The sequence below is a fragment of the Phodopus roborovskii genome, unplaced genomic scaffold (assembly GCF_943737965.1).
Source record: "Phodopus roborovskii unplaced genomic scaffold, PHOROB, whole genome shotgun sequence".
NCBI lineage: Eukaryota > Metazoa > Chordata > Mammalia > Rodentia > Cricetidae > Phodopus > Phodopus roborovskii.
In genome coordinates this window covers 21,207,818-21,218,269 of record NW_026126485.1, presented here as the reverse complement: position 1 = coordinate 21,218,269, position 10,452 = coordinate 21,207,818, and the positions used below count along the sequence as shown (strand labels likewise).

At 46.1% G+C, this 10,452-nt stretch overlaps 1 pseudogene; it reads left to right on the top strand.

Moving 5' to 3' along the window:
* Window positions 1-1,600: 1,600 nt before the first annotated feature.
* LOC127229943 (NEDD4-binding protein 1-like) overlaps window positions 1,601-10,452 on the top strand; it is a 46,798-nt pseudogene continuing 37,946 nt past the window's right edge.

The following is a 10,452-nucleotide window of genomic DNA, read 5'->3' as shown; positions in this document are numbered from 1 at the left end:
GACTATTGTTTACCACATTGTACCAATGAAGAGTTAACAATACAGAGAAGCAAGCAATATTCCCATTAGCTGTACTTACTGTGCTCCCAATACTTAGCTCAGGAAGAAAACCAACACTTTACTTTTCATAGTTTGTTTTCAAGGATTCATGAAACTCATAGTGTGGGAAAAAAACATTGGAGCCGTAGTACACCTTTGATTTTGCAGATGGAAAAAGACCTTGAAGAGGATTTGGGCTTATTTGCCCTAGTCCCACTGAATGATCACGATCCAGCCCACCAATCCCTATTGTGTCTCTACACATTTTTTCTTGTATTTGAGGGGTGCAGTAAAGAAACTGCCCACTCTAGCCACCTCCATTAGGGGGAAACTGTTTTTGTTGCTTTTTTTTTTGGGGGGGTAAGAGAGAGAGAGACTATCCAGAGACATCTGAAGATTCCAGAGCAGAAGGTGAGCAGACTGTCTTTTTAAAGCAGATTGGACATGGCCAGGGTAGGAAGTGGGAGAGTAGAAAGAATAATGGAGAATGCAAGGGATGTGATCAGGGTAATAGAGCTGCAGACCTTTCTGCAGGCTGGATCTGGCCCTTGGCTTTGTTTGTCTTGAAGTCTTGACACTCTAGGTTCAACTTCCTGAGCGCTGCCAGGATTGCAGACTTGTGACACCATGCCCAATTTTTAATGAATGGATTTATCTTGGAGTTATTTTATGTATGTATTTGCTGTGAGTGTGTGGCACAAGTATGTAATGCTTGGTAAACATGTCTCTCCAGGTAGAAGCCAGAGGGGCCTCGGGTCATCTCCTCTACCACTTCTCATCTACTCTTCCTTTGCCCTTTCTCAGCTAAACTGGAAATCAGCAAGCCCTGTTATCTCCTCGGAGCTGAAGTTACAGGTTTAACATGTGACTGCTGGTATCCAAACTCCCAGTCCTTATGAGTACCCCTAGCACGCTTAATCACAGAGCCATCACTCACTTGGTTTTGAGACAAGGTTTCACTTGGAACTATGTATCTCAGACTTGCCTTCAGCAGACGACTATTTGCCTACCTCACTCTTTCAATCCCGCTGGGATCACAGGTAACTGACACTATATACTAAATTTATTCAATTCATTTGGCCTTTCAATTATCCACTAGTAGTCCCATGTTCTTTTCCTGTTAGCATTTTTTTTTTCCTGAAAGAAGTTAAATAAGAGAAAGAAGTAAAGAGAGAGGAAAAGAAGAATCATCTGCCTACCTATGTAAAACCAGAAACTTCCATCTATCAGATGACCAAAGGTACCAGGCCCTCGTCAAATATGGCTACCCAGGCCTCGGCTGCCGACGCTTGCCCTTAACCAACATGGTGACCACGTGTGGCGTCGACTTCCGTCGCCCTCAGCCACCAACCCTCCCTTCGCGACGGGGGCGGCGATCTTCAATGACGGCGGCGGGCTGAGCGCATGCGTGGCGGCGGCTGTGGCGGCGGCGGGGCGGCGGGGGAGTCACCGCCCACAGTTGCTAGCTGCGGCGGCCGTGTCGTGATGGTGTAGCGGGGCCTGCGGGCGGGCGGGCGAGGCGGCCGGCGCGGCCCACGCCTCCTGAGCGGCTGGTGCAGCGGCGGCACGCTGAGGGGGCGTCGCCGCCGCTGGCCCCCGGCGCCACGGGAGGCCGCGCCCGCCATGGCGGCCCGGGTGGTGCTGGACGAGTTCACGGCTCCAGCCGAGAAGGCGGCGCTGCTGGAGCGGAGCCGCGGTCGCATCGAGGCTCTGTTCGGCGTGGGCCTGGCGGTGCTCGGCGTCCTCGGGGCGGAGGAGCCGCTGCCCGCGCGCATCTGGCTGCAGCTCCGCGGCGCGCAGGAGGCGGTGCATAGCGCCAAGGTGAGTCCGGCCTGGATCGCCGGGCCGCGGGGCTTAATTAGCGGTTTCATCCCGGGAGCCGCGGTGCTCCCCATTTGTAAAGGTTGCTGCGAAGCATCTCCCTCCCCTGGTCCCTCGCGAAGATGAAAGTAGGCGAGGTGCGCAGAAGGCAGAGCGGTCGGGCCCGGAGCACGCGCGCTGCGCGGTCGCGCTGTCGCTCCTCCAGTCCCTTGGATGTGCGCAAGGCTCGAAGCTCCTGGCTGGTTTTCACCCTCCAGGCCGCCACGGCAGGGTTTCCTAACCCTTTGGAGATCCTAGGCCCTCTTGGAAGTCGGGAGGGGGAAGCATAATGATAAGTAATGGCCAGACACTTCAGAGGTAGGATGTTTTGTGGCTGCGTTAAAAATAACATTATTCCTGTATTGTTGATGTTCTACGATTGTATGATGCGTACCACATCTGACATTCCGCCGAGTACCAGTACAAGGAATAACGCAGCCTTTAAAAATCCAGCGAGGACGCTGTGATAGGACTCTTTTCCTTCTATTAAACGAACAGCTGGAGAAACTGAAACTAAGCGGTGACTCACCTTGTGTCTGTCTATTCAGTATTTTCAGACCTCATACCTACTCAACACCGCCATCAGCCCCTCCCCTTCGTCAGAAAACAGTAGCGAAATTTGAATGTGACGCCTTCTATGCCTACAAAATCTCATTGAGCCAGTGAAATAGCCAAGGAGTCGACAGGTTGCCTGGGGAAAGCGACATTTTAGTTAAGTTTCTATGCAAGAGAGTCCTACAAGACCTGCGTGGGAGAAAGGCATAATGGCTGAAGCTGTATGGTATAGCATCTTCAGCTACAGGGGAGGAGTAGAAAGTTGAGGGATAAGGTGGTGCTTCCTCTCCTGCGGTATTTGGAGGGTCAGATCTGGGAACTTTGGAGAAAAGCCCCTCACTGCACCTCCCGGTTTAGCCACCAGCTTTACTTCCTGAACACCTCAGGTACTCATGTTTCTCCAAACTTTCCCGTCTGGGCACCAGAATTCATGGGTCAGGTATTGTTTCTAGAACCCGAATGGGTGATGCTTGTCAAACAACTTAGCGCTGGGGAGACCTTTTACAGACTACATCACAAATTTCACATTACTCTTGAGTGATTGTAGCTCCTGATGTAGTTAGATTTAATTTAAAAGAAGATGCTACTGCTTAATGTGAGTAGTCTGTAAGGGCACTTGTATGATTCTTCCCAGTGTGGCTGAAATCATTGATGTTGGATCCAGTTGGTTTTCTTGTGCTTAATTCCTTAAATGGGTTACTTGATTTTGAACAAATGGTATAACCCTTACTGTTTCCCTCCTTTCTCCTCAGCACCCACTCTTTTTATTATTCAGGCTGGCAGGCGTGAAGCCTGTCAGCTCTAAGTTTTCCTCCATGCACCCATTCCTCTCCTTACTTCCTGGCCTTTGCCTTCCGTCAGGCTTTTTTTCCCCAGTGGTGTTCCTTCTGGCTTCATTGCTTGGATTGCATTGTCTTCTCTTAGTTCACTTTATATTAGACTGTCATCTTCCTTCAGGAAGTCCTTGTCTTGTGTGCTGGGACCTGTAGGGCTTCCTATTAGTGTGAACTGCCCTCTTAAGAGAAAACTGTAAGACAGTCCTGCTGTGGTGACCGAGAATGAATTTTTCTGGTTTGCCTCCGAGCTCTGAGAGTTTGGCATGTGCCATCACTAACCATGTGCCATGTTGTTTTCTAGTGTGTTAGACTGATGTGTGTCTGCTCTGTTTCTACCCCAGAGGTAGAAGGTGCTTCCCTTCTACCTTGTCTATCCTGCCAAACCTAACCCCAGTTCGCTAGTGTCTGCTAGTGCCACAATGTAGCACAGCCGGATGGGAAAGGTGTGTCAAATTTTGGTAATGGTAATGTCACCTGCCCTGTTATCTTTTCAACATATATTACTCATAATGTAACCTTCCCACTTACAAGAGATCCTTTTTCCTCTCCCTTGAGGTTCAGGGTAAGAGTTGACTGCCACAGCTTGTTTTACTTTGTAACTTTTTTTGGGGGGCGGGGGAGGAAACTGCTAACTTGGTATGAGAAGAAATGGCTTTGAGGGGGAAACACAGCTAAGAAAGTTTAGTACAGGTGACTGTGGTGAAACATACCTAGTCCCAGAACTCTGGAGGCTGAGGTGTGAGGTTGGTAGTCTGAGGTCAGCCTTATCTACACAGAGGAACCCAATCTCACAAACAGTTTATTTTTGATGGTGCTGAGGATGAAAGCCAAGGCCTTGTATACACTAGGTAAGCTGGATGAGCACTCTTCCTTTGAGCTATACCCCAGCCCAAGAAGAGTTTTAAGCAGCTCCTGTGGGGTTAAGGGGCGCAGCTCAGTAGTAGAACACTTTGTAGCTTCAGTCCGGGTGTCTGTGCCAGGAGAGAGAATGAGAGTGGGGGAGGCCACCTGCTCTGGCTCTCAAGGTTGATTTTCTGGGGTTACAACTATGAGAGGGATCTGTGACTTAGGTCTCCAGCAGTCCAAGGAGGCAAGTGGGAGCTGCTGTTTGAGCGAGGTAATGCCTTGAGGGTTCAGGAAAGGCATGGACTGTAGTTCTGTGTGTTGGGAGGAGGCAGCATTTTAGGTGGACTTTGAAAAGCCAGGCAGTTACCAGGTACTTCATTGTTGACAAAGATGTGGAAGCCAGAAAAACCACATATGAGGTGGAATGTCATGACAGACTATGCCAAGGTCCCTTGTGAGATACGATGGCTGGGAAACATGATTGCTCAGCTCAAGCACCTTGGATATTCAGGAGGAGTCAGTGAGAGTTGGCAGGAAAAGAATTTGCCTGAAATTCCTGGATGGGTAATTTGAAGACAAGAAGGATCCAATAGTGAAAGGAACATTTTAAGGTAGAGCTGGAGTTGATAGGTTGGCAAGGGTCGGGGGACCTGAGTGGAAGTAGGGATTTAAGGTAGTAGGAATGGTTCATATTCTTTGACATGTTAGTGATGGGGCTTCCAGGAGTCAATTTAAATTTTTTCTTACTTAGGATTTTGCTGTGTAGCTCTGGCTGGCTTCCAACTGGAGATCCTCCTGCCTCTGCTCCTCAAATGCTGGCAGTATGGGCATGAACCACTACGACTAGCTGGTGGTTAGCATGTGGGGAAAAGCTCACTTGTGAGGGAGTCAATATGTGGTTGTCCCTTATCCTCATGGATCACCTAGCCTGGTAGGAGAGGACATGGACACAGGACAGCGGGATTCACGCAGCAGTTGACATGTGTTCAAAGTGTTGCAGAACAAGGAATGACATTTGTTCTCTGGACCAGAAAGGCTCCAGAGGGTGAAGGAGGGGAACATGGGCGAAATCACAGGTATCTGAAAAGTGCACTTTTACTCAGTTCCTTGAGTGAAGAGAATATGAAGGAAATTTTGAGAGGTGGGGAGGGTATCTGGCCCTGCTGAAGTCTTTAGTGAATGATGGAGTTACGAAATGCCCCAGCATTTATTCTCTGGACTAGATGCTGCTGCTGGTTTGTATGATGCAAGTACAGATATGTGAATGATGTCCAGCAACTTGACATTACTCTGGGGGCTTAAGAGGTAAGGTGTGTCTTGGGCTAGTTTTATGTCAACTTGATGTGCTAGAAAATGCCTCCATAAGATCAGGCTGTAGGCAAGCCTGTAGAGCATATTCTTAGTGATTGCATGGGGGTAGGGCCCTTTCCATTGTGGGTGTGGTAAACCTCTGGCTAGTGGCTCTGTGTTCTTTAAGAAAACAGGTGGAGGAGCCATGGGACGACAGCCAGTAAGCAGCACCCTCCGTGGTTAAGCATCAGTCCTGCCTCCAGCTTCCCACCTTGTTTGAGTTTTTGCCATGGCTGCCTCCGGGTAGACTGTGATTGCATGTATATATAAACCAAATAAACACTTTTCTCCCCACGTTGCTTTTGGTCATGTTGTTTCACACAGCAGATTAATCCTAACTAAGACAGTATGAGAAGATAGATAATCTGGAGAGGACTTACCCATGGAGGAGAGGGGGAGAGGCTCAAGTTTATATTTTTTGATTCTGGTACAAGCATCAACAACAATTCTGTGTTAATACTCACACCACACCACACATATCCCCCCGCTTTGGATCTTAAGGCTGTGTAGCTCAAAAAATAGCTTGGAGCTCAGTTTTCCTGCCTCAGCCTCTCACTGCTGGGATTAACAGGCCACATCTGGCCACATTGATACTCTTTGTAAAGCTTCACCACACAAAACACAGCTGTCAAAGGAAACAAGAGGTCATTCAAATATGAATGACTGTGGCCTAGGAACATACATCTGGTTGCCCTGAATAACATGTCTATTTTTGTTGTTTGTTTGCTTGCCTGTCTTTGAGACACGGTTTCCTCTGGTGTAGCTCTGGCCATCCTGGACCAAGCTGGCCTTGAACTCGTAATTCGCCTGCCTCTGCCTCCCAAGTGTGCTGGGTTTAAAGCGGGGTGTGCCGCCATCACCAGTATGAATAACATGCCTTAATATGGAAATAGTTACATAAACTTTCATTGTCAGAACAAAAGACAGTCATAAATCATCTAGGTCTGGCAGCACACACCTGTAATCCCAGCATTCTGAGGCAGAGGCAAGGAAGAGCACCACACATTCACAACCAGCCTGGACCACATGGCAAGTTCTAACCCAGCCAGAGCTATCTGGCCACTGTCTCAAAAAAAAAAAAAAAAAAAAAAAGGTCAAGATTCAAGCAAGTGTGCCAGTATGTTGCCTGGAACTTGAGGTGGCTAGCTACAGCAGGTGGGGGAAATCTGTAGGTCTCAGATGTTGTTTGATAATGGTCTTGGCTTTTGGGGTAATGAGCTAGTGTCCTGCTAAGTTAATGCACCCCAGAAGCTTTATCTGTAAAGGATGTCGGTCAGATGGGTGGACAGCCACCGAAGGGACTAAAGATTATCCAAGATAGTTTGCCTGGGTCCACACTGTCAGTTCCTCAAAGTCAAGCTGAAATCAACCAGCTCTTTTGATTCTTCAGCATAGCCATCCCAGAGGGATGACAGCTTCAGTTTATAAGATACACATTTTAATAAAATCTAACCACACATATTGAAGAAAACATATCAGTGGTCCAGATGGATGTTTTGAACTGCCCTTCTAACCTCTACTTTAGAAAGTATTAGTAATTACTACAGGATTAAAAATTAACACACTTCCTTCCTAGAGGAAAGCAGCAGAGGCCTGGTAGCCCAGAGCACTGTCTCAGAAAACAGCAAGTGGTTCTTGTGTGTGTGTCTGAGTTTCTGTATGAGAGAGAGAGAGAGAACTGGAGACTGCTTTCAGAAGAAACTGTAAGGGACTTACTTCCATGGGACAGAAGTAGGGACCAGAAGACGGAACAGTGAACTCACAGTGTCAATAGACCTTGAACTGGTAGGTGATGTTTCCCTTGGTGGAACAGTGAGTTCCACACAGGGCATCACGGTTAAAAGGATCTCAGTGCAGTTGAACCAGGCAGAGTGTGGCCCAGAAGTTGTATCTAAAGAGTCCCTTTGTTTGAGTGAGGACAAGGAGGTAGGCTACAGCAGAAGGGGGAAAAGTGGAGGTTAGACTAGACCTTCATGCCAGTGGTTTCTTCTGGAAGTACTGAGAATTCTGGTACAGGGATTTCAGGTCCTTTTGCTCAGAAGAGTGATTCCCTATTCATGAATGAACAATAGACTTGTTCATGGAGGAAGTAATTTAGAACTCTATGGCTGAGTAGTATGGTGGAGCTTTTGTGTTGATTTTACCAGAAAGGAATGTGGTAGCTTTTTTTGCATTTCCTAGAATGATAACTTTTTTTTTTTCCTGCATAGTTGTGAAAATCATCTTAAGAAACAGTGAGTGGTTGGCTCAGTGTCTTTATGGCTAATACTTTGGGGTTATTCCAGAGTGTTGAAATGGGAGGTAGTCATTATAATGCTGCAGCTTCCCTTCCCTGTTCTGTTCCCAGCCTAAATTGTAGGATTTGCTTTAAAATTATATTTACCTATTTTGTCAGAGCTGTTTATGCTGTATGCTGCATGGGGGTCAGAGTCAACTTGTTAAAGTTGGTTTTCTACTTACCATGTAGGTCCCAGAGATTGAACTCAGGACATCAGGCAGGTAACTTTTACTTGCTGAGGTATTTTGCAGGTCCTATTGTAGGATTTTTTGTTTTTCAAAGATGTATTTATTTTTCAAAGATGCTATGTGTATGGATGTTTTGCTATTGTGTATGCTGGAGTGCAATGTGCATGCCTGGTAACCCGGGAGGTCAGAGGTCATCAGCACCCCTGGAACTGGTGTAACTGGTAATTGTAAACTGCCATGTAGGAAAATCATAAGTTCAGTATCTTGTTTGTTTGTTTATTTATTTTGCTAACATTTTACTAAATTAATATTGTATAAAAATTAGTATTCTTAAATTTCAAATGAAATTATGGGGGAAATCTTTGTAATAATTAAGGAGCTGCTGTGTTGTTCTTGTTAAACTCATAGAAAAATTATTACAATTTTTTGGTGTGTAGAACACATGCACAGTGTGCATATGGAGGTCAGAGGATAGCTTAGTGAGATGGATTCTTTTCTTTTTACCCTTAATTCTTGGGGATTAGATTTAGGTCATCATGGTTGTTCTACAAGTGCCTTTACCCTAAGCTGTCACCCTAGCTCCTGTTGTTATTATTTAGACAGTGTCACTATGTAGACCAAGCTGACTGAGACCATGAGCTGAGTGTGCTGGGCAGGTCTCTCTCTCTCTCTCTCTCTCTCTCTCTCTCTCTCTCTCTCTCTCTCTCTCTCCATAGAGATTAAAGGCTCCTAACCCTGGTTTTGTTTGTTTGTTTATTTATTTTTAAGATAAAGTCTCACCATGTGCCCTAGCTGACCTGGGACTCTGCCTGCCTCTGCCTTCTCTTAGTGCTAGGATTAAAGGGATGCACCATTACACACAGTACTGCTGGCATTTTTTTTAATTTAGAGAATAAAATTTCTATTTTGTTGCTGTAGGTAGACTAATGCATGTAGGTAGACTAATCTTTATTGTTAATAAAATTCCTGCAGTAATAGATACTTCTACAAATAGGGACTTAGTATTTTTTCCACTTAAGAAGTCTAAAGATTGCCAGCCATTTCTGGATGCACACACCCATAATACCATATACTCAGGAGGCTGGATGCAGGAGTGATGCAAATTTGAGATCTCCTTGGGCTGTGTGTGACTTGGAGGCTAGCATGGGTAACTAAAAACATTGTAAAGGAGTTTTGTAGGGGGCTTGCCTCAGCATGTACAAGAGGACCATGTGTTTAATCCTGAGCACCACAAGGGGTAAAGCCTCAAGATAAGCAAGCAGTAATGGTTAGGAGATGGTCTCTCATCATCACAGAGTGACTCCATCACTCCCGCTATCAGGGCTCTGTCTTAAGAAAAATATAGAAGTAACACCTTTCCAGGAAACCTTAATATATTCTTTGCTTGCCTCTAATCGGCTAGGACTATGTTACGTGTGATCACTGCTAGTATTGAACTAGAACATTTTCATTTATGACCCAGGTATACTGCTGCCCTGAACAGAATCTGGATTTTGTAATTAAGGAAGCAGAAAATGGATATTGGTAGATGGTAGCTTGGCTGTCACATCTTATTACCTGCTTTTTAACAGGTACCCTCCCTCCTCTGTCAACTGTTTTAACTCATCAGGGGATCACCTGGATAGGGAAAGGTGTCTCTGAGAGTATCCAGTACAAATACCAAGGGGAGTAAGGCTACACAGGAATACTAGCTGGTTCAGGGTCTCACAGGGCAGTGCTTGTGTCTAAATATAGATAACATGTCAAAAAGAACATTCTCTTCTAGATATACAGGGCCTCTTGCATATTTTTGTTCCTTCCTTTCCATCCTTCTTCTTTCCACCATCCATCCATCCTAGCACAAGCCTTTAATCACAGCAGGCAGATCTCTCAGACAGCCTGGGCTACAACAGAAACTGTCTCAAGCGCACCTCCCTCCCAAAAAAGAAAGAGAAAGAAGAAAGAAGAAAAGGGTTTTCTATAGCCCAAGCTAACCTTAGAACTTTATGTAGTCGAGAATATACCCTCAGGATCCTTGAACTCCTAACCTTCTCTACCTTCATCCTTAGTGCTGTATTTCCCGGATGCAGCACCATACTTGGCTTTTCTTTTGTGTGATGTTGGGGATGGAATGTGGGTTATTTCTTATTAGTGAGCACTATGACACTGAGCTCCATCCAGCCACAAACCAGTTTCTTGATCACATCTGAAAGTATACCTAATGTCTGCTAGTCAGATAACTACATGATTGTACCTTAGAGGTCAGATTTCTGGCAGAGGTGCTTAGAACACACTCATGCACATAGAGGTGCATTTGGAGACTGGCAGGGGACAGGTTAGTGGGAATGGAATATAATTGTAATGTAGCATGTAGGAAGCTGTAAGAGGATCCTCTGAGACCAGTAGCCATCTCAAGGAAAGGGCCAGGAGTGATGAGACACAAACACAGCAGCAGAAGAGAGAGAAGCAACAGGGAGGCAGAGACGTGAAGACTTCTTGCTGCTGAGGACTACTCTGGGAC